This window comes from Rana temporaria, chromosome 5 (assembly GCF_905171775.1).
Source record: "Rana temporaria chromosome 5, aRanTem1.1, whole genome shotgun sequence".
NCBI lineage: Eukaryota > Metazoa > Chordata > Amphibia > Anura > Ranidae > Rana > Rana temporaria.
The window spans coordinates 108,345,360-108,365,907 of record NC_053493.1 but is presented as its reverse complement, the minus strand read 5'-3'; the positions used below and the strand labels follow the sequence as shown (position 1 = coordinate 108,365,907).

The window sequence follows — 20,548 nt, the reverse complement described above, 5'->3', positions numbered from 1 at the left end:
ATGAAAAAAGCTTGAGTTCCTTTGATTCGGAAAGGCACGTAGACGGTGTTAATGTTGTTGTTGGTGGTGGTGGTGGTGGTCGTCAATGCAGTCTAGAAAACAATTTGATGGTCTTGGTCCACCTACGCATATATTTGCCCCCAATTCCATGGCCGTGCGCCTTATATTGTTCTGATAAAAGCCGATTGTTACGCATGCCTGCTGATTCCTGCCCCCATGCAGACAGCCAAATTTGCATGTCTATGCAAATTAGGCTGTCTTGGAGTCACCATGAGTTGAACAGCATCTGTGTTCTGCCAGGCAGGGACCTCTTTTTAGTGTATGGGTTAGTTACACTCTGATTTCTCTTCAGAACGAAAAAATCTTTCGCCTTTTACTAAAGATTTCCGTGGAGAGGAACAACCATGAGTTTCGGTGAATTTTTTGATGCCTGGTTAATGCCGGGCTTCCTTAATATGGTGAAAAAAAGCTTGAGTTCCATTGATTCGGAAAGGCATGTAGACGGTGTTAATGTTGTTGGTGGTGGTGGTGGTGGTGGTGGTCAATGCAGTCTAGAAAACAATTTGATGGTCTTGGTCCACCTACGCATATATTTGCCCCCAATTCCATGGCCGTGCGCCTTATATTGTTCTGATAAAAGCCGATTGTTACGCATGCCTGCTGATTCCTGCCCCCATGCAGACAGCCAAATTTGCATGTCTATGCAAATTAGACTGTCTTGGAGTCACCATGAGTTGAACAGCATCTGTGTTCTGCCAGGCAGGGACTTCTTTTTTTTTTTAGTATATGGGTTAGTTACACTCTGGCAGGGGAGACACCATGATCATGAAAAAAGCTTGAGTTCCTTTGATTCGGAAAGGCACGTAGACGGTGTTAATGTTGTTGTTGTTGGTGGTGGTGGTGGTCGTCAATGCAGTCTAGAAAACAATTTGATGGTCTTGGTCCACCTACGCATATATTTGCCCCCAATTCCATGGCCGTGCGCCTTATATTGTTCTGATAAAAGCCGATTGTTACGCATGCCTGCTGATTCCTGCCCCCATGCAGACAGCCAAATTTGCATGTCTATGCAAATTAGGCTGTCTTGGAGTCACCATGAGTTGAACAGCATCTGTGTTCTGCCAGGCAGGGACCTCTTTTTAGTGTATGGGTTAGTTACACTCTGGTTTCTCTTCAGAACGAAAAAATCTTTCGCCTTTTACTAAAGATTTCCGTGGAGAGGAACAACCATGAGTTTCGGTGAATTTTTTGATGCCTGGTTAATGCCGGGCGTCCTTAATATGGTGAAAAAAAGCTTGAGTTCCATTGATTCGGAAAGGCATGTAGACGGTGTTAATGTTGTTGTTGGTGGTGGTGGTGGTGGTGGTGGTCAATGCAGTCTAGAAAACAATTTGATGGTCTTGGTCCACCTACGCATATATTTGCCCCCAATTCCATGGCCGTGCGCCTTATATTGTTCTGATAAAAGCCGATTGTTACGCATGCCTGCTGATTCCTGCCCCCATGCAGACAGCCAAATTTGCATGTCTATGCAAATTAGACTGTCTTGGAGTCACCATGAGTTGAACAGCATCTGTGTTCTGCCAGGCAGGGACTTCTTTTTTTTTTAGTATATGGGTTAGTTACACTCTGGCAGGGGAGACACCATGATCATGAAAAAAGCTTGAGTTCCTTTGATTCGGAAAGGCACGTAGACGGTGTTAATGTTGTTGGTGGTGGTGGTGGTCGTCAATGCAGTCTAGAAAACAATTTGATGGTCTTGGTCCACCTACGCATATATTTGCCCCCAATTCCATGGCCGTGCGCCTTATATTGTTCTGATAAAAGCCGATTGTTACGCATGCCTGCTGATTCCTGCCCCCATGCAGACAGCCAAATTTGCATGTCTATGCAAATTAGACTGTCTTGGAGTCACCATGAGTTGAACAGCATCTGTGTTCTGCCAGGCAGGGACCTCTTTTTAGTGTATGGGTTAGTTACACTCTGGTTTCTCTTCAGAACCAAAAAATCTTTCGCCTTTTACTAAAGATTTCCGTGGAGAGGAACAACCATGAGTTTCGGTGAATTTTTTGATGCCTGGTTAATGACGGGCTTCCTTAATATGGTGAAAAAAAGCTTGAGTTCCTTTGATTCGGAAAGGCATGTAGACAGTGTTAATGTTGTTGGTGGTGGTGGTGGTGGTGGTGGTGGTGGTCAATGCAGTCTAGAAAACAATTTGATGGTCTTGGTCCACCTACGCATATATTTGCCCCCAATTCCATGGCCGTGCGCCTTATATTGTTCTGATAAAAGCCGATTGTTACGCATGCCTGCTGATTCCTGCCCCCATGCAGACAGCCAAATTTGCATGTCTATGCAAATTAGACTGTCTTGGAGTCACCATGAGTTGAACAGCATCTGTGTTCTGCCAGGCAGGGACTTCTTTTTTTAGTATATGGGTTAGTTACACTCTGGTTTCTCTTCAGAACGAAAAAATCTTTCGCCTTTTACTAAAGATTTCCGTGGAGAGGAACAACCATGAGTTTCGGTGAATTTTTTGATGCCTGGTTAATGCCGGGCTTCCTTAATATGGTGAAAAAAAGCTTGAGTTCCTTTGATTGGGAAAGGCACGTAGACGGTGTTAATGTTGTTGTTGTTGGTGGTGGTGGTGGTGGTCAATGCAGTCTAGAAAACAATTTAATGGTCTTGGTCCACCTACGCATATATTTGCCCCCAATTCCATGGCCGTGCGCCTTATATTGTTCTGATAAAAGCCGATTGTTACGCATGCCTGCTGATTCCTGCCCCCATGCAGACAGCCAAATTTGCATGTCTATGCAAATTAGACTGTCTTGGAGTCACCATGAGTTGAACAGCATCTGTGTTCTGCCAGGCAGGGACTTCTTTTTAGTATATGGGTTAGTTACACTCTGGTTTCTCTTCAGAACGAAAAAATCTTTCGCCTTTTACTAAAGATTTCCGTGGAGAGGAACAACCATGAGTTTCGGTGAATTTTTTGATGCCTGGTTAATGCCGGGCTTCCTTAATATGGTGAAAAAAAGCTTGAGTTCCTTTGATTCGGAAAGGCATGTAGACGGTGTTAATGTTGTTGTTGTTGGTGGTGGTGGTCAATGCAGTCTAGAAAACAATTTAATGGTCTTGGTCCACCTACGCATATATTTGCCCCCAATTCCATGGCCGTGCGCCTTATATTGTTCTGATAAAAGCCGATTGTTACGCATGCCTGCTGATTCCTGCCCCCATGCAGACAGCCAAATTTGCATGTCTATGCAAATTAGGCTGTCTTGGAGTCACCATGAGTTGAACAGCATCTGTGTTCTGCCAGGCAGGGACCTCTTTTTAGTGTATGGGTTAGTTACACTCTGGTTTCTCTTCAGAACGAAAAAATCTTTCGCCTTTTACTAAAGATTTCCGTGGAGAGGAACAACCATGAGTTTCGGTGAATTTTTTGATGCCTGGTAAATGCCGGGCTTCCTTAATATGGTGAAAAAAAGCTTGAGTTCCTTTGATTGGGAAAGGCACGTAGACGGTGTTAATGTTGTTGTTGGTGGTGGTGGTGGTGGTCAATGCAGTCTAGAAAACAATTTAATGGTCTTGGTGCACCTACGCATATATTTGCCCCCAATTCCATGGCCGTGCGCCTTATATTGTTCTGATAAAAGCCGATTGTTACGCATGCCTGCTGATTCCTGCCCCCATGCAGACAGCCAAATTTGCATGTCTATGCAAATTAGGCTGTCTTGGAGTCACCATGAGTTGAGCAGCATCTGTGTTCTGCCAGGCAGGGACCTCTTTTTTTTTTAGTATATGGGTTAGTTACACTCTGGCAGGGGAGACACCATGATCATGAAAAAAGCTTGAGTTCCTTTGATTCGGAAAAGCACGTAGACGGTGTTAATGTTGTTGTTGTTGGTGGTGGTGGTGGTCGTCAATGCAGTCTAGAAAACAATTTGATGGTCTTGGTCCACCTACGCATATATTTGCCCCCAATTCCATGGCCGTGCGCCTTATATTGTTCTGATAAAAGCCGATTGTTACGCATGCCTGCTGATTCCTGCCCCCATGCAGACAGCCAAATTTGCATGTCTATGCAAATTAGACTGTCTTGGAGTCACCATGAGTTGAACAGCATCTGTGTTCTGCCAGGCAGGGACTTCTTTTTAGTATATGGGTTATTTACACTCTGGTTTCTCTTCAGAACGAAAAAATCTTTCGCCTTTTACTAAAGATTTCCGTGGAGAGGAACAACCATGAGTTTCGGTGAATTTTTTGATGCCTGGTTAATGCCGGGCTTCCTTAATATGGTGAAAAAAAGCTTGAGTTCCTTTGATTGGGAAAGGCACGTAGACGGTGTTAATGTTGTTGTTGTTGGTGGTGGTGGTGGTGGTCAATGCAGTCTAGAAAACAATTTAATGGTCTTGGTCCACCTACGCATATATTTGCCCCCAATTCCATGGCCGTGCGCCTTATATTGTTCTGATAAAAGCCGATTGTTACGCATGCCTGCTGATTCCTGCCCCCATGCAGACAGCCAAATTTGCATGTCTATGCAAATTAGGCTGTCTTGGAGTCACCATGAGTTGAGCAGCATCTGTGTTCTGCCAGGCAGGGACCTCTTTTTTTAGTATATGGGTTAGTTACACTCTGGTTTCTCTTCAGAACGAAAAAAATCTTTCGCCTTTTACTAAAGATTTCCGTGGAGAGCAACAACCATGAGTTTCGGTGAATTTTTTGATGCCTGGTTAATGCCGGGCTTCCTTAATATGGTGAAAAAAAGCTTGAGTTCCTTTGATTCGGAAAGGCATGTAGACGGTGTTAATGTTGTTGTTGTTGGTGGTGGTGGTGGTCGTCAATGCAGTCTAGAAAACAATTTGATGGTCTTGGTCCACCTACGCATATATTTGCCCCCAATTCCATGGCCGTGCGCCTTATATTGTTCTGATAAAAGCCGATTGTTACGCATGCCTGCTGATTCCTGCCCCCATGCAGACAGCCAAATTTGCATGTCTATGCAAATTAGGCTGTCTTGGAGTCACCATGAGTTGAACAGCATCTGTGTTCTGCCAGGCAGGGACCTCTTTTTAGTGTATGGGTTAGTTACACTCTGGTTTCTCTTCAGAACGAACAAATCGAGATGAAGAGATCCGCATTACTACCTTCGGGAAGTAGATGCGAGAGCCTTTGTAAAGGCTAAGAGCGAAGACGTCGAGGAACAAGGAAGGAAGCCGCCGAAGAACTCCCGAAGCGACTTCCAGACTTCTCGAAGATGGGGAAAAGCCAGAAGAAGACTGAAAAAGTGACTGATGAGACGAAGGAGACTGAAGAGATGATGAGGAAGAACCCTGCCCCAGCCACTTCCTCCGAGGCCGCCGAGAATGTCTCCGCCTCAACCTCCACCTCCATCCCGGCCGGCGCCAGCCAACCGAGACCAGCGAAGCCGAAACTGCCTGCAGACGGGTTGCCAACCTTGGAGCCCTGGATGAAGCAGACGGTCGTGCTTCAGCTGAAAGAGGTGAACGGAAGAGTCCCTGACATGACCTCGGAGATCTTCGGAAAGAAGATGATCCTGGAGCAGGGCTTCAGCAAAGCGGAGACGCTTTCGGTGCAGTCCTTCGCAAGAGGGATCTTCTACATCACTTTCGGGTCTTTCCAAGTCTGCAGACGATACTGGGAGATGGTGAAGACCAGTGGCCCTGAATCCCCTTTTCGGAAGTTCGTTGCGAACTGCCCTATAACACAGGACGAGAAGTGGGTGACGGTTGCCATGCGGAATCCCCATACCCAAAGCAGAGACATAACCACCTACCTACAGAGGTTTTGCACCGTGGTAAAGGACCCAGTCCGAATCCTTGATGTCAACGGCTTCTGGATTGGGAAGTGGTCTGTGCTATGCAAGCTCAGGAAAGACCGTTCGGGGGACTTACAGCACCTGCAGGCGTGCTTCTCGCTAGGATCATCTGCAGGACACCTTTTCTACTCCGGGATACCCTACAACTGCAACAGATGTGGCCGTCCCGGACACATGGGAAAGGAGTGTACAGAACTTGCTTGCAAGATCTGTCGGGTTATAGGCCACGAGACCAAGGACTGTCCTAGGCCCAAAGCCTGCAACCTCTGCGGATTGCCAGAGCACACCTTCAGGCACTGCCCCCAAAGGACCCGGACCTATGCTGGAGCCCTGATCCAGGGTAAACCAGCCTCCAGCTCTGGGAAGAAGCCGACCGAAAGCAAACCAAAAGAGCCTCGGAAGGCCACAGGTAAGTATACCCCTGCCCCAGCCCCTGCCCCTGCCCCTGTCCTTGTCCTTGCCCCTGTCCCCGTCCCTGTCCACGTCCCCTCCTCTGTCCCCTCCTCTGTCCCACCCCCACCCACCCCCTCTGGCTCAGAGGAGACCCTTCCTGCCCCACCGCCCACCCCAGACCTGTCCTCCATGGAGGACTTCCCCGCCCTCCCCCCCTCCACCCCTGCCAGTGGCCAAACAGGAACCCGGAAACGGAAGACTGTGAGCCCACTGGCAGAACAACCCGCCACCTCCACCAAACGGCCCAACGGGGTCCAGCACGAAAGCGCTGGACCAGGGCAAGTAGTGGAGGACCTGGAGTCTGCAGGTGAGGAAGGCGAGGAGGAGAATATGGCCGACTATGTGCCTATCCCCACCGCCAACTTCAGTGAGACAGTTGAGGAAGTCCTGGAGGAACTGGGCATAACCCAGTACCCAGAACAGGCAGCTGTGGAGATGGAGGAGCCACCCGCCCCCTTCGGGGAGGTAAGTTCGGCCCCTTGCTAACTAGACCTCATACCCCTTTTTCATTATGGCTGAGATCTCAATCTTTTCCATTAATGTGAGGAGTATCAAGGATACCTCTAGAATGCGAACGGCGCTGACTTTTCTTTCAACTCATCAGAGTGATGTTTACATGCTCCAGGAGTGCGGTCTTCCTCCTTTGAGAAGGTACAGTCATCTGACCTCTCAGTGGACCCTCGGTCCCTCCTACTGGTCCGGGGGTGGCAATTGCAGGAATGCAGGGGTAGCCATTCTTATCAGGGGGGGACGCTTCACGGTTGACTCCATCCATGAGCTTGTCTGTGGCCGTCTTTTGGTCATAGATGGCTCGTGGGCGGGAGAGCCAATTAGGCTCATCAACGTGTACGCCCCCCCAGATACGAATGCGCGCCTGGAACTTTTCCAGACCCTGCGGATGCAACTTGTCACCACCAGAGCAGTAGTGATCGGCGGTGATTTTAACTGTCCGATAGAGGAGGATGGGCGCAGTTCTAGCATATACGCAAAACTTGATGTTACTTCAAAACTGCTCATGGAGATGATCTCGGAGGCATCCTTGCGGGACGCCGTGGGATCCATAGGGCAAGGTACCATGAATTATTCGTGGTGCCGGCCCGATGGATCTGTGCGTTCCAGGATTGACTTTGTGCTCACTTCAAGAGCAGTCAAGCATCGTGAGTTCTCCATGATCCCCTGCTTTTTCTCTGACCACAGGGCCATTCACTTTCGGGGTGAACTGGGCGAGAGCTTTGCTCACGGACCAGGTTCCTGGAAGCTGAATACCACCCTGCTGGAAAATGAGGAATTGATGGGGGAACTCCGGGAGGCCTATGCCTCCTGGACGGAGGAAAAGAGATTCTTCGGAATGGTAAGTGATTGGTGGGAGGTTGTGAAAGTTAAGCTGCGCAGCTTCTTTCAGGCAAGGGGACGACAGCAAGTGTGTGCAAGGAAGAAGGAACTCAGGAGACTGCAACGTGAGTTGCAGTCCCTGCAGGACCTTCACCACTGCGGCTGGGACGTTAGGCAGGACCTGGAGGACACCAAGAAGAACCTGAAAGGGTACTTTGAGGAAGAATCCAGGCACATTGTCTTCCGTGCCAAGGTGGAGAATCTTGAGAAAGGTGAGAAGTGTAACTCTTTCTTTTTCAGGAAACTCCATTCAGGACACACTCCCTTGTCTGAACTGCGTGACGAGACCGGAACTCTCCAGAAGGGGAAGGAGGCTGTAATGCAAGTAGTTGAAGACTACTACACCAACCTCTACTCCCCGAAAGAAACGGACTCGGAGGCAGCCGACAGGTTCCTGTCAGGTATCACTAACCAAATTGATCCTGCAGGTTCATCGACCGTCAACGCCCCCCTGGTGTTGGAGGAGCTGCACTCTGCCGCTAAATCCTTTAGGCGGGGCAGGACCCCGGGCTGCGATGGTCTCCCAGTTGAGCTCTATGTAGCCCTGTGGGACCTCGTGGGCCCGGACCTGCTCGAGCTGTACGAGGAGATGGTGGTGGAGGGTAGAATGCCTCCTTCACTGAGAGAGGGGATGATCACGATTTTGTATAAGCGCAAAGGGGAGAGATCGGACCTGAAACATTGGCGTCCGATCTCTCTTTTGAACGTGGACTACAAAATCCTCGCCAAGGTTTTGGCCAACAGGCTGAAATCTGTCATCGGACAGATCATCCACCCGGATCAAACTTGTGGCATTCCTGGCAGAAGGATTGCAGACAGCCTCGCGCTTGTCAGGGACACGGTCCAGTACATTCAGGACCGCCGTGTGCATGCGGCCCTGGTCAGTCTTGACCAGGAGAAGGCCTTTGACCGTGTCTCCCATGAGTTCATGTGCAGAACCCTGCGCAGGCTTGGTCTTGGGGAACTGTTTTGTTCGTATGTGAATGTAATGTATAAAGACATTTGTAGTTTGGTGCTGGTAAATGGTTGGAAAACTGACCCCTTTGAGGTTCTCTCGGGGGTCAGACAAGGCTGCCCTCTCTCACCTCTGCTTTTTGTTTGCTGTATAGAGCTATTCGCCCAAAGCATCAGACGGAACCCAGAGATCAGAGGGATTACCGCACCAGGACCGGAAAGACGGGAGGTCAAGTGCTCGCTCTACATGGATGACGTGACGGTGTTCTGTGCCGACCAGCGCTCCATCGACACACTCGTCCAGACGTGCGAAGACTTCGGCCAAGCTTCGGGGGCAAAGGTCAACTGCGGGAAGTCGGAAGTCATGCTCTTCGGAAAGTGGTTCCTGCCTTCTTCTGCACCCATACCGTTCAGCCTCAAAGCGGATTTCATCAAAATTCTTGGAGTCTGGTTTGGAGCGGAGGGCGCAGCCCTGAAGTCCTGGGAGGAAAGACTGGCTAAGATGAGACAGAAGTTTGGACTTTGGAGCAACAGAGTACTTACCATCGAAGGGAAAACACTGGTACTCCGCAGCGAGATTCTCCCTGTGTTGCAGTACCTCGCCCAGGCCTGGCCCCCCCGGGACAACACCTGCAAGGTCATCACCAGGGCGGTGTTTCACTTCATCTGGGGCTCCAAAATGGACAGAGTAAAGCGGACTGTTATGTTCAAGGAACCTCTCAAGGGCGGTAAGGGCGTGCCTGACATCGCCACATTACTGAGGGTGTTCTTTGCCTGTAACTGCATCCGCAGGACTTTGGTTGACAGAACTGTGGACTCTGGCGGTAACTCCATGTCCCGTTTTTTCCTCCTGCCTCTTTGGAGGTCTCTTGGATGGGACAAATGGGACAGTTCCGTCCCCTACAACTGGGACCCTCCATGGTATTACTTGGATACTTTCAAGTTCATCAAGGAGCTGGGGCTGCATGGAGTTAAGCCTGACTTGTGGAAGCCAAAAACTATCTACAAGTTGATCAGAGCATCGGACATCTTGGAGTCGATTCCAGGCCTCCCTTCAGCCACTTGCAAAGTGGTTTGGAGGAATGTTTCTTCAAAGAGACTCATCAACAGGCACAAAGATCAGGCATGGATGGCAATCCAAGGGGGATTGCTACTCAGGACATTCTTGCATGCCAGACACCTGGGCAGATACACGCACTGCCCCTTTTGCATCATCCAGGAGGAAACATCTCATCATGTTTTCTGGGAGTGCCCCTTTGCACAGGGCCTGTTGACGGCCTTGGAACCTGAACTTAAAGACTTTGTACCACAGACTGCTATTACACACTTTGGTGTGTTAAACGGACTCTTCTGTGGAACTCATTCACAGGAGGACATTGACAGTGCCTGGCGGGTGCTGTGTTGCTTTAAAGACGCTTTATGGTACGCCAGGAACCGCCGCGTACACCACCGGCAGAGGATGTCCATTGAGGACTGTCGCAGACTGACCCTCAGTCTGCTGAGAGACTATACCTTGAGGGACTTTAAGGAGGAAGAGGACGTCTGAAGATTTCCCCTTCCCCCTGACATTGACATTTCTTGACACGTTTTTTTTTTGAACTACTGTTTTCAGGGTAATGCGGCGTCATGCACGATGTGATGTTTCGGGGTTTTCACAACTCTGCGCAACACATCAGGCATCATACCGCAGAATGGGTTGAATGAATGTAATTTAATAGTATGCTTGCAACTGTATTGATATGTAGTGTATTTATGCGCTGCGTCGCAGTACAGAGAATGTACCCTGTCAAAAGTATTTGATTTTTGTATATTTGCTTTGCAAAATAAACTTAAATATTGCCTTTTACTAAAGATTTCCGTGGAGAGGAACAACCATGAGTTTCGGTGAATTTTTTGATGCCTGGTTAATGCCGGGCTTCCTTAATATGGTGAAAAAAAGCTTGAGTTCCATTGATTCGGAAAGGCATGTAGACGGTGTTAATGTTGTTGTTGGTGGTGGTGGTCAATGCAGTCTAGAAAACAATTTGATGGTCTTGGTCCACCTACGCATATATTTGCCCCCAATTCCATGGCCGTGCGCCTTATATTGTTCTGATAAAAGCCGATTGTTACGCATGCCTGCTGATTCCTGCCCCCATGCAGACAGCCAAATTTGCATGTCTATGCAAATTAGACTGTCTTGGAGTCACCATGAGTTGAACAGCATCTGTGTTCTGCCAGGCAGGGACTTCTTTTTTTTTTAGTATATGGGTTAGTTACACTCTGGCAGGGGAGACACCATGATCATGAAAAAAGCTTGAGTTCCTTTGATTCGGAAAGGCACGTAGACGGTGTTAATGTAGTTGTTGTTGGTGGTGGTGGTGGTCGTCAATGCAGTCTAGAAAACAATTTGATGGTCTTGGTCCACCTACGCATATATTTGCCCCCAATTCCATGGCCGTGCGCCTTATATTGTTCTGATAAAAGCCGATTGTTACGCATGCCTGCTGATTCCTGCCCCCATGCAGACAGCCAAATTTGCATGTCTATGCAAATTAGACTGTCTTGGAGTCACCATGAGTTGAACAGCATCTGTGTTCTGCCAGGCAGGGACCTCTTTTTAGTGTATGGGTTAGTTACACTCTGGTTTCTCTTCAGAACCAAAAAATCTTTCGCCTTTTACTAAAGATTTCCGTGGAGAGGAACAACCATGAGTTTCGGTGAATTTTTTGATGCCTGGTTAATGCCGGGCTTCCTTAATATGGTGAAAAAAAGCTTGAGTTCCTTTGATTGGGAAAGGCACGTAGACGGTGTTAATGTTGTTGTTGTTGGTGGTGGTGGTGGTGGTCAATGCAGTCTAGAAAACAATTTAATGGTCTTGGTCCACCTACGCATATATTTGCCCCCAATTCCATGGCCGTGCGCCTTATATTGTTCTGATAAAAGCCGATTGTTACGCATGCCTGCTGATTCCTGCCCCCATGCAGACAGCCAAATTTGCATGTCTATGCAAATTAGGCTGTCTTGGAGTCACCATGAGTTGAACAGCATCTGTGTTCTGCCAGGCAGGGACCTCTTTTTAGTGTATGGGTTAGTTACACTCTGGTTTCTCTTCAGAACGAAAAAATCTTTCGCCTTTTACTAAAGATTTCCGTGGAGAGGAACAACCATGAGTTTCGGTGAATTTTTTGATGCCTGGTTAATGCCGGGCTTCCTTAATATGGTGAAAAAAAGCTTGAGTTCCTTTGATTGGGAAAGGCACGTAGACGGTGTTAATGTTGTTGTTGTTGGTGGTGGTGGTGGTGGTCAATGCAGTCTAGAAAACAATTTAATGGTCTTGGTCCACCTACGCATATATTTGCCCCCAATTCCATGGCCGTGCGCCTTATATTGTTCTGATAAAAGCCGATTGTTACGCATGCCTGCTGATTCCTGCCCCCATGCAGACAGCCAAATTTGCATGTCTATGCAAATTAGGCTGTCTTGGAGTCACCATGAGTTGAGCAGCATCTGTGTTCTGCCAGGCAGGGACCTCTTTTTTTTTTAGTATATGGGTTAGTTACACTCTGGCAGGGGAGACACCATGATCATGAAAAAAGCTTGAGTTCCTTTGATTCGGAAAGGCACGTAGACGGTGTTAATGTTGTTGTTGTTGGTGGTGGTGGTGGTCGTCAATGCAGTCTAGAAAACAATTTGATGGTCTTGGTCCACCTACGCATATATTTGCCCCCAATTCCATGGCCGTGCGCCTTATATTGTTCTGATAAAAGCCGATTGTTACGCATGCCTGCTGATTCCTGCCCCCATGCAGACAGCCAAATTTGCATGTCTATGCAAATTAGACTGTCTTGGAGTCACCATGAGTTGAACAGCATCTGTGTTCTGCCAGGCAGGGACTTCTTTTTAGTATATGGGTTATTTACACTCTGGTTTCTCTTCAGAACGAAAAAATCTTTCGCCTTTTACTAAAGATTTCCGTGGAGAGGAACAACCATGAGTTTCGGTGAATTTTTTGATGCCTGGTTAATGCCGGGCTTCCTTAATATGGTGAAAAAAAGCTTGAGTTCCTTTGATTGGGAAAGGCACGTAGACGGTGTTAATGTTGTTGTTGTTGGTGGTGGTGGTGGTGGTGGTCAATGCAGTCTAGAAAACAATTTAATGGTCTTGGTCCACCTACGCATATATTTGCCCCCAATTCCATGGCCGTGCGCCTTATATTGTTCTGATAAAAGCCGATTGTTACGCATGCCTGCTGATTCCTGCCCCCATGCAGACAGCCAAATTTGCATGTCTATGCAAATTAGGCTGTCTTGGAGTCACCATGAGTTGAGCAGCATCTGTGTTCTGCCAGGCAGGGACTTCTTTTTTTAGTATATGGGTTAGTTACACTCTGGTTTCTCTTCAGAACGAAAAAATCTTTCGCCTTTTACTAAAGATTTCCGTGGAGAGGAACAACCATGAGTTTCGGTGAATTTTTTGATGCCTGGTTAATGCCGGGCTTCCTTAATATGGTGAAAAAAAGCTTGAGTTCCTTTGATTGGGAAAGGCACGTAGACGGTGTTAATGTTGTTGTTGGTGGTGGTGGTGGTGGTCAATGCAGTCTAGAAAACAATTTAATGGTCTTGGTCCACCTACGCATATATTTGCCCCCAATTCCATGGCCGTGCGCCTTATATTGTTCTGATAAAAGCCGATTGTTACGCATGCCTGCTGATTCCTGCCCCCATGCAGACAGCCAAATTTGCATGTCTATGCAAATTAGGCTGTCTTGGAGTCACCATGAGTTGAGCAGCATCTGTGTTCTGCCAGGCAGGGACCTCTTTTTTTTTTTAGTATATGGGTTAGTTACACTCTGGCAGGGGAGACACCATGATCATGAAAAAAGCTTGAGTTCCTTTGATTCGGAAAGGCACGTAGACGGTGTTAATGTTGTTGTTGTTGGTGGTGGTGGTGGTCGTCAATGCAGTCTAGAAAACAATTTGATGGTCTTGGTCCACCTACGCATATATTTGCCCCCAATTCCATGGCCGTGCGCCTTATATTGTTCTGATAAAAGCCGATTGTTACGCATGCCTGCTGATTCCTGCCCCCATGCAGACAGCCAAATTTGCATGTCTATGCAAATTAGACTGTCTTGGAGTCACCATGAGTTGAACAGCATCTGTGTTCTGCCAGGCAGGGACTTCTTTTTAGTATATGGGTTATTTACACTCTGGTTTCTCTTCAGAACGAAAAAATCTTTCGCCTTTTACTAAAGATTTCCGTGGAGAGGAACAACCATGAGTTTCGGTGAATTTTTTGATGCCTGGTTAATGCCGGGCTTCCTTAATATGGTGAAAAAAAGCTTGAGTTCCTTTGATTGGGAAAGGCACGTAGACGGTGTTAATGTTGTTGTTGTTGGTGGTGGTGGTGGTGGTCAATGCAGTCTAGAAAACAATTTAATGGTCTTGGTCCACCTACGCATATATTTGCCCCCAATTCCATGGCCGTGCGCCTTATATTGTTCTGATAAAAGCCGATTGTTACGCATGCCTGCTGATTCCTGCCCCCATGCAGACAGCCAAATTTGCATGTCTATGCAAATTAGGCTGTCTTGGAGTCACCATGAGTTGAGCAGCATCTGTGTTCTGCCAGGCAGGGACTTCTTTTTTTAGTATATGGGTTAGTTACACTCTGGTTTCTCTTCAGAACGAAAAAATCTTTCGCCTTTTACTAAAGATTTCCGTGGAGAGCAACAACCATGAGTTTCGGTGAATTTTTTGATGCCTGGTTAATGCCGGGCTTCCTTAATATGGTGAAAAAAAGCTTGAGTTCCTTTGATTGGGAAAGGCACGTAGACGGTGTTAATGTTGTTGTTGTTGGTGGTGGTGGTGGTGGTCAATGCAGTCTAGAAAACAATTTAATGGTCTTGGTCCACCTACGCATATATTTGCCCCCAATTCCATGGCCGTGCGCCTTATATTGTTCTGATAAAAGCCGATTGTTACGCATGCCTGCTGATTCCTGCCCCCATGCAGACAGCCAAATTTGCATGTCTATGCAAATTAGGCTGTCTTGGAGTCACCATGAGTTGAACAGCATCTGTGTTCTGCCAGGCAGGGACCTCTTTTTAGTGTATGGGTTAGTTACACTCTGGTTTCTCTTCAGAACGAAAAAATCTTTCGCCTTTTACTAAAGATTTCCGTGGAGAGGAACAACCATGAGTTTCGGTGAATTTTTTGATGCCTGGTTAATGCCGGGCTTCCTTAATATGGTGAAAAAAAGCTTGAGTTCCTTTGATTCGGAAAGGCATGTAGACGGTGTTAATGTTGTTGTTGTTGGTGGTGGTGGTCAATGCAGTCTAGAAAACAATTTAATGGTCTTGGTCCACCTACGCATATATTTGCCCCCAATTCCATGGCCGTGCGCCTTATATTGTTCTGATAAAAGCCGATTGTTACGCATGCCTGCTGATTCCTGCCCCCATGCAGACAGCCAAATTTGCATGTCTATGCAAATTAGGCTGTCTTGGAGTCACCATGAGTTGAACAGCATCTGTGTTCTGCCAGGCAGGGACCTCTTTTTAGTGTATGGGTTAGTTACACTCTGGTTTCTCTTCAGAACGAAAAAATCTTTCGCCTTTTACTAAAGATTTCCGTGGAGAGGAACAACCATGAGTTTCGGTGAATTTTTTGATGCCTGGTTAATGCCGGGCTTCCTTAATATGGTGAAAAAAAGCTTGAGTTCCTTTGATTGGGAAAGGCACGTAGACGGTGTTAATGTTGTTGTTGTTGGTGGTGGTGGTGGTCAATGCAGTCTAGAAAACAATTTAATGGTCTTGGTCCACCTACGCATATATTTGCCCCCAATTCCATGGCCGTGCGCCTTATATTGTTCTGATAAAAGCCGATTGTTACGCATGCCTGCTGATTCCTGCCCCCATGCAGACAGCCAAATTTGCATGTCTATGCAAATTAGGCTGTCTTGGAGTCACCATGAGTTGAGCAGCATCTGTGTTCTGCCAGGCAGGGACTTCTTTTTTTAGTATATGGGTTAGTTACACTCTGGTTTCTCTTCAGAACGAAAAAATCTTTCGCCTTTTACTAAAGATTTCCGTGGAGAGCAACAACCATGAGTTTCGGTGAAATTTTTGATGCCTGGTTAATGCCGGGCTTCCTTAATATGGTGAAAAAAAGCTTGAGTTCGTTTGATTGGGAAAGGCACGTAGACGGTGTTAATGTTGTTGTTGTTGGTGGTGGTGGTGGTGGTCAATGCAGTCTAGAAAACAATTTAATGGTCTTGGTCCACCTACGCATATATTTGCCCCCAATTCCATGGCCGTGCGCCTTATATTGTTCTGATAAAAGCCGATTGTTACGCATGCCTGCTGATTCCTGCCCCCATGCAGACAGCCAAATTTGCATGTCTATGCAAATTAGGCTGTCTTGGAGTCACCATGAGTTGAGCAGCATCTGTGTTCTGCCAGGCAGGGACCTCTTTTTTTTTTAGTATATGGGTTAGTTACACTCTGGTTTCTCTTCAGAACGAAAAAAATCTTTCGCCTTTTACTAAAGATTTCCGTGGAGAGCAACAACCATGAGTTTCGGTGAATTTTTTGATGCCTGGTTAATGCCGGGCTTCCTTAATATGGTGAAAAAAAGCTTGAGTTCCTTTGATTCGGAAAGGCATGTAGACGGTGTTAATGTTGTTGTTGTTGGTGGTGGTGGTCAATGCAGTCTAGAAAACAATTTAATGGTCTTGGTCCACCTACGCATATATTTGCCCCCAATTCCATGGCCGTGCGCCTTATATTGTTCTGATAAAAGCCGATTGTTACGCATGCCTGCTGATTCCTGCCCCCATGCAGACAGCCAAATTTGCATGTCTATGCAAATTAGGCTGTCTTGGAGTCACCATGAGTTGAACAGCATCTGTGTTCTGCCAGGCAGGGACCTCTTTTTAGTGTATGGGTTAGTTACACTCTGGTTTCTCTTCAGAACGAAAAAATCTTTCGCCTTTTACTAAAGATTTCCGTGGAGAGGAACAACCATGAGTTTCGGTGAATTTTTTGATGCCTGGTTAATGCCGGGCTTCCTTAATATGGTGAAAAAAAGCTTGAGTTCCTTTGATTGGGAAAGGCACGTAGACGGTGTTAATGTTGTTGTTGTTGGTGGTGGTGGTCAATGCAGTCTAGAAAACAATTTAATGGTCTTGGTCCACCTACGCATATATTTGCCCCCAATTCCATGGCCGTGCGCCTTATATTGTTCTGATAAAAGCCGATTGTTACGCATGCCTGCTGATTCCTGCCCCCATGCAGACAGCCAAATTTGCATGTCTATGCAAATTAGGCTGTCTTGGAGTCACCATGAGTTGAACAGCATCTGTGTTCTGCCAGGCAGGGACCTCTTTTTAGTGTATGGGTTAGTTACACTCTGGTTTCTCTTCAGAACGAACAAATCGAGATGAAGAGATCCGCATTACTACCTTCGGGAAGTAGATGCGAGAGCCTTTGTAAAGGCTAAGAGCGAAGACGTCGAGGAACAAGGAAGGAAGCCGCCGAAGAACTCCCGAAGCGACTTCCAGACTTCTCGAAGATGGGGAAAAGCCAGAAGAAGACTGAAAAAGTGACTGATGAGACGAAGGAGACCGAAGAGATGATGAGGAAGAACCCTGCCCCAGCCACTTCCTCCGAGGTCCCCGAGAATGTCTCCGCCTCAACCTCCACCTCCATCCCGGCCGGCGCCAGCCAACTGAGACCAGCGAAGCCGAAATTTCCTGCAGACGGGCTGCCAACCTTGGAGCCCTGGATGAAGCAGACGGTCGTGCTGCAGCTGAAAGAGGTGAACCGAAGAGTCCCTGACATGACCTCGGAGATCTTCGGAAAGAAGATGATCCTGGAGCAGGGCTTCAGCAAAGCGGAGACGCTTTCGGTGCAGTCCTTCGCAAGAGGGATCTTCTACATCACTTTCGGGTCTTTCCAAGTCTGCAGACGATACTGGGAGATGGTGAAGACCAGTGGCCCTGAATCCCCTTTTCGGAAGTTCGTTGCAAACTGCCCTATAACACAGGACGAGAAGTGGGTGACGGTGGCCATGCGGAATCCCCATACCCAAAGCAGAGACATAACCACCTACCTACAGAGGTTTTGCACCGTGGTAAAGGACCCAGTCCGAATCCTTGATGTCAACGGCTTCTGGATTGGGAAGTGGTCTGTGCTATGCAAGCTCAGGAAAGACCGTTCGGGGGACTTACAGCACCTGCAGGCGTGCTTCTCGCTAGGATCATCTGCAGGACACCTTTTCTACTCCGGGATACCCTACAACTGCAACAGATGTGGCCGTCCCGGACACATGGGAAAGGAGTGTACAGAACTTGCTTGCAAGATCTGTCGGGTTACAGGCCACGAGACCAAGGACTGTCCTAGGCCCAAAGCCTGCAACCTCTGCGGATTGCCAGAGCACACCTTCAGGCACTGCCCCCAAAGGACCCGGACCTATGCTGGAGCCCTGATCCAGGGTAAACCAGCCTCCAGCTCTGGGAAGAAGCCGACCGAAAGCAAACCAAAAGAGCCTCGGAAGGCCACAGGTAAGTATACCCCTGCCCCAGCCCCTGCCCCTGCCCCTGTCCTTGTCCTTGCCCCTGTCCCCGTCCCTGTCCACGTCCCCTCCTCTGTCCCCTCCTCTGTCCCACCCCCACCCACCCCCTCTGGCTCAGAGGAGACCCTTCCTGCCCCACCGCCCACCCCAGACCTGTCCTCCATGGAGGACTTCCCCGCCCTCCCCCCTTCCACCCCTGCCAGTGGCCAAACAGGAGGCCGGAAACGGAAGCCTGTGAGCCCATTGGCAGAACAACCCGCCACCTCCACCAAACGGCCCAACGGGGTCCAGCACGAAAGCGCTGGACCAGGGCAAGTAGTGGAGGACCTGGAGTCTGCAGGTGAGGAAGGCGAGGAGGAGAATATGGCCGACTATGTGCCTATCCCCACCGCCAACTTCAGTGAGACAGTTGAGGAAGTCCTGGAGGAACTGGGCATAACCCAGTACCCAGAACAGGCAGCTGTGGAGATGGAGGAGCCACCCGCCCCCTTCGGGGAGGTAAGTTCGGCCCCTTGCTAACTAGACCTCATACCCCTTTTTCATTATGGCTGAGATCTCAATCTTTTCCATTAATGTGAGGAGTATCAAGGATACCTCTAGAATGCGAACGGCGCTGACTTTTCTTTCAACTCATCAGAGTGATGTTTACATGCTCCAGGAGTGCGGTCTTCCTCCTTTGAGAAGGTACAGTCATCTGACCTCTCAGTGGACCCTCGGTCCCTCCTACTGGTCCGGGGGTGGCAATTGCAGGAATGCAGGGGTAGCCATTCTTATCAGGGGGGGACGCTTCACGGTTGACTCCATCCATGAGCTTGTCTGTGGCCGTCTTTTGGTCATAGATGGCTCGTGGGCGGGAGAGCCAATTAGGCTCATCAACGTGTACGCCCCCCCAGATACGAATGCACGCCTGGAACTTTTCCAGACCCTGCGGATGCAACTTGTCACCACCAGAGCAGTAGTGATCGGCGGTGATTTTAACTGTCCGATAGAGGAGGATGGCCGCAGTTCTAGCATATACGCAAAACTTGATGCTACTTCTAAACTGCTCAAGGAGATGATCTCGGAGGCATCCTTACGGGACGCCGTGGGATCCATAGGGCAAGGTACCGTGAATTATTCATGGTGCCGACCCGATGGATCTGTGCGTTCCAGGATTGACTTCGTGCTCACTTCAAGAGCAGTCAAGCATCGTGAGTTCTTCATGATCCCCTGCTTTTTCTCTGACCACAGGGCCATTCACTTTCGGGGTGAACTGGGCGAGAGCTTTGCTCACGGACCAGGTTCCTGGAAGCTGAATACCACCCTGCTGGAAAATGAGGAATTGATGGGGGAACTCCGGGAGGCCTATGCCTCTTGGACGGAGGAAAAGAGATTCTTCGGAAAGGTAAGTGATTGGTGGGAGGTTGTGAAAGTTAAGCTGCGCAGCTTCTTTCAGGCAAGGGGACGACAGCAAGTGTGTGCAAGGAAGAAGGAACTCAGGAGACTGCAACGTGAGTTGCAGTCCCTGCAGGACCTTCACCACTGCGGCTGGGACGTTAGGCAGGACCTGGAGGACACCAAGAAGAACCTGAAAGGGTACTTTGAGGAAGAATCCAGGCACATTGTCTTCCGTGCCAAGGTGGAGAATCTTGAGAAAGGTGAGAAGTGTAACTCTTTCTTTTTCAGGAAACTCCATTCAGGACACACTCCCTTGTCTGAACTGCGTGACGAGACCGGAACTCTCCAGAAGGGGAAGGAGGCAGTAATGCAAGTAGTTGAAGACTACTACACCAACCTCTACTCCCCGAAAGAAACGGACTCGGAGGCAGCCGACAGGTTCCTGTCAGGTATCACTAACCAAATTGATCCTGCAGGTTCATCGACCGTCAACGCCCCCCTGGTGTTGGAGGAGCTGCACTCTGCCGCTAAATCCTTTAGGCGGGGCAGGACCCCGGGCTGCGATGGTCTCCCAGTTGAGCTCTATGTAGCCCTGTGGGACCTCGTGGGCCCGGACCTGCTCGAGCTGTACGAGGAGATGGTGGTGGAGGGTAGAATGCCTCCTTCACTGAGAGAGGGGATGATCACGATTTTGTATAAGCGCAAAGGGGAGAGATCGGACCTGAAACATTGGCGTCCGATCTCTCTTTTGAACGTGGACTACAAAATCCTCGCCAAGGTTTTGGCCAACAGGCTGAAATCTGTCATCGGACAGATCATCCACCCGGATCAAACCTGTGGCATTCCTGGCAGAAGGATTGCAGACAGCCTCGCGCTTGTCAGGGACACGGTCCAGTACATCCAGGACCGCCGTGTGCATGCGGCCCTGGTCAGTCTCGACCAGGAGAAGGCCTTTGACCGTGTCTCC

General features: G+C 48.6%; 20 non-coding genes across 20 annotated transcripts; all 20 read left to right on the top strand.

Moving 5' to 3' along the window:
* The first annotated feature begins 332 nt into the window (after nucleotides 1–332).
* LOC120942477 lies at nucleotides 333–447 on the top strand. The gene has a single exon (XR_005750170.1). It is a non-coding gene; the product is annotated as a U5 spliceosomal RNA (small nuclear RNA).
* Nucleotides 448–1,157: 710 nt separating this feature from the next.
* On the top strand, nucleotides 1,158–1,272 carry LOC120942470. Its single transcript, XR_005750163.1, has one exon. It is a non-coding gene; the product is annotated as a U5 spliceosomal RNA (small nuclear RNA).
* A 706-nt stretch (nucleotides 1,273–1,978) lies between these two features.
* Nucleotides 1,979–2,093, top strand: LOC120942489. Its single transcript, XR_005750182.1, has one exon. It is a non-coding gene; the product is annotated as a U5 spliceosomal RNA (small nuclear RNA).
* A 352-nt stretch (nucleotides 2,094–2,445) lies between these two features.
* On the top strand, nucleotides 2,446–2,560 carry LOC120942334. Its single transcript, XR_005750031.1, has one exon. It is a non-coding gene; the product is annotated as a U5 spliceosomal RNA (small nuclear RNA).
* Nucleotides 2,561–2,904: 344 nt separating this feature from the next.
* On the top strand, nucleotides 2,905–3,019 carry LOC120942333. Its single transcript, XR_005750030.1, has one exon. It is a non-coding gene; the product is annotated as a U5 spliceosomal RNA (small nuclear RNA).
* A 338-nt stretch (nucleotides 3,020–3,357) lies between these two features.
* Nucleotides 3,358–3,472, top strand: LOC120942450. The gene has a single exon (XR_005750143.1). It is a non-coding gene; the product is annotated as a U5 spliceosomal RNA (small nuclear RNA).
* A 706-nt stretch (nucleotides 3,473–4,178) lies between these two features.
* Nucleotides 4,179–4,293, top strand: LOC120942332. The gene has a single exon (XR_005750029.1). It is a non-coding gene; the product is annotated as a U5 spliceosomal RNA (small nuclear RNA).
* Nucleotides 4,294–4,639: 346 nt separating this feature from the next.
* Nucleotides 4,640–4,755, top strand: LOC120942495. Its single transcript, XR_005750187.1, has one exon. It is a non-coding gene; the product is annotated as a U5 spliceosomal RNA (small nuclear RNA).
* Nucleotides 4,756–10,454: 5,699 nt separating this feature from the next.
* On the top strand, nucleotides 10,455–10,564 carry LOC120942075. The gene has a single exon (XR_005749876.1). It is a non-coding gene; the product is annotated as a U5 spliceosomal RNA (small nuclear RNA).
* Nucleotides 10,565–11,264: 700 nt separating this feature from the next.
* On the top strand, nucleotides 11,265–11,379 carry LOC120942483. Its single transcript, XR_005750176.1, has one exon. It is a non-coding gene; the product is annotated as a U5 spliceosomal RNA (small nuclear RNA).
* A 344-nt stretch (nucleotides 11,380–11,723) lies between these two features.
* Nucleotides 11,724–11,838, top strand: LOC120942331. Its single transcript, XR_005750028.1, has one exon. It is a non-coding gene; the product is annotated as a U5 spliceosomal RNA (small nuclear RNA).
* A 709-nt stretch (nucleotides 11,839–12,547) lies between these two features.
* Nucleotides 12,548–12,662, top strand: LOC120942330. The gene has a single exon (XR_005750027.1). It is a non-coding gene; the product is annotated as a U5 spliceosomal RNA (small nuclear RNA).
* A 349-nt stretch (nucleotides 12,663–13,011) lies between these two features.
* Nucleotides 13,012–13,126, top strand: LOC120942329. Its single transcript, XR_005750026.1, has one exon. It is a non-coding gene; the product is annotated as a U5 spliceosomal RNA (small nuclear RNA).
* Nucleotides 13,127–13,833: 707 nt separating this feature from the next.
* Nucleotides 13,834–13,948, top strand: LOC120942328. The gene has a single exon (XR_005750025.1). It is a non-coding gene; the product is annotated as a U5 spliceosomal RNA (small nuclear RNA).
* Nucleotides 13,949–14,294: 346 nt separating this feature from the next.
* Nucleotides 14,295–14,409, top strand: LOC120942474. Its single transcript, XR_005750167.1, has one exon. It is a non-coding gene; the product is annotated as a U5 spliceosomal RNA (small nuclear RNA).
* A 344-nt stretch (nucleotides 14,410–14,753) lies between these two features.
* LOC120942327 lies at nucleotides 14,754–14,868 on the top strand. The gene has a single exon (XR_005750024.1). It is a non-coding gene; the product is annotated as a U5 spliceosomal RNA (small nuclear RNA).
* Nucleotides 14,869–15,206: 338 nt separating this feature from the next.
* Nucleotides 15,207–15,321, top strand: LOC120942326. The gene has a single exon (XR_005750023.1). It is a non-coding gene; the product is annotated as a U5 spliceosomal RNA (small nuclear RNA).
* A 343-nt stretch (nucleotides 15,322–15,664) lies between these two features.
* Nucleotides 15,665–15,779, top strand: LOC120942484. The gene has a single exon (XR_005750177.1). It is a non-coding gene; the product is annotated as a U5 spliceosomal RNA (small nuclear RNA).
* A 349-nt stretch (nucleotides 15,780–16,128) lies between these two features.
* LOC120942493 lies at nucleotides 16,129–16,244 on the top strand. Its single transcript, XR_005750186.1, has one exon. It is a non-coding gene; the product is annotated as a U5 spliceosomal RNA (small nuclear RNA).
* Nucleotides 16,245–16,582: 338 nt separating this feature from the next.
* Nucleotides 16,583–16,697, top strand: LOC120942325. Its single transcript, XR_005750022.1, has one exon. It is a non-coding gene; the product is annotated as a U5 spliceosomal RNA (small nuclear RNA).
* The last annotated feature ends 3,851 nt before the right edge of the window (nucleotides 16,698–20,548 follow it).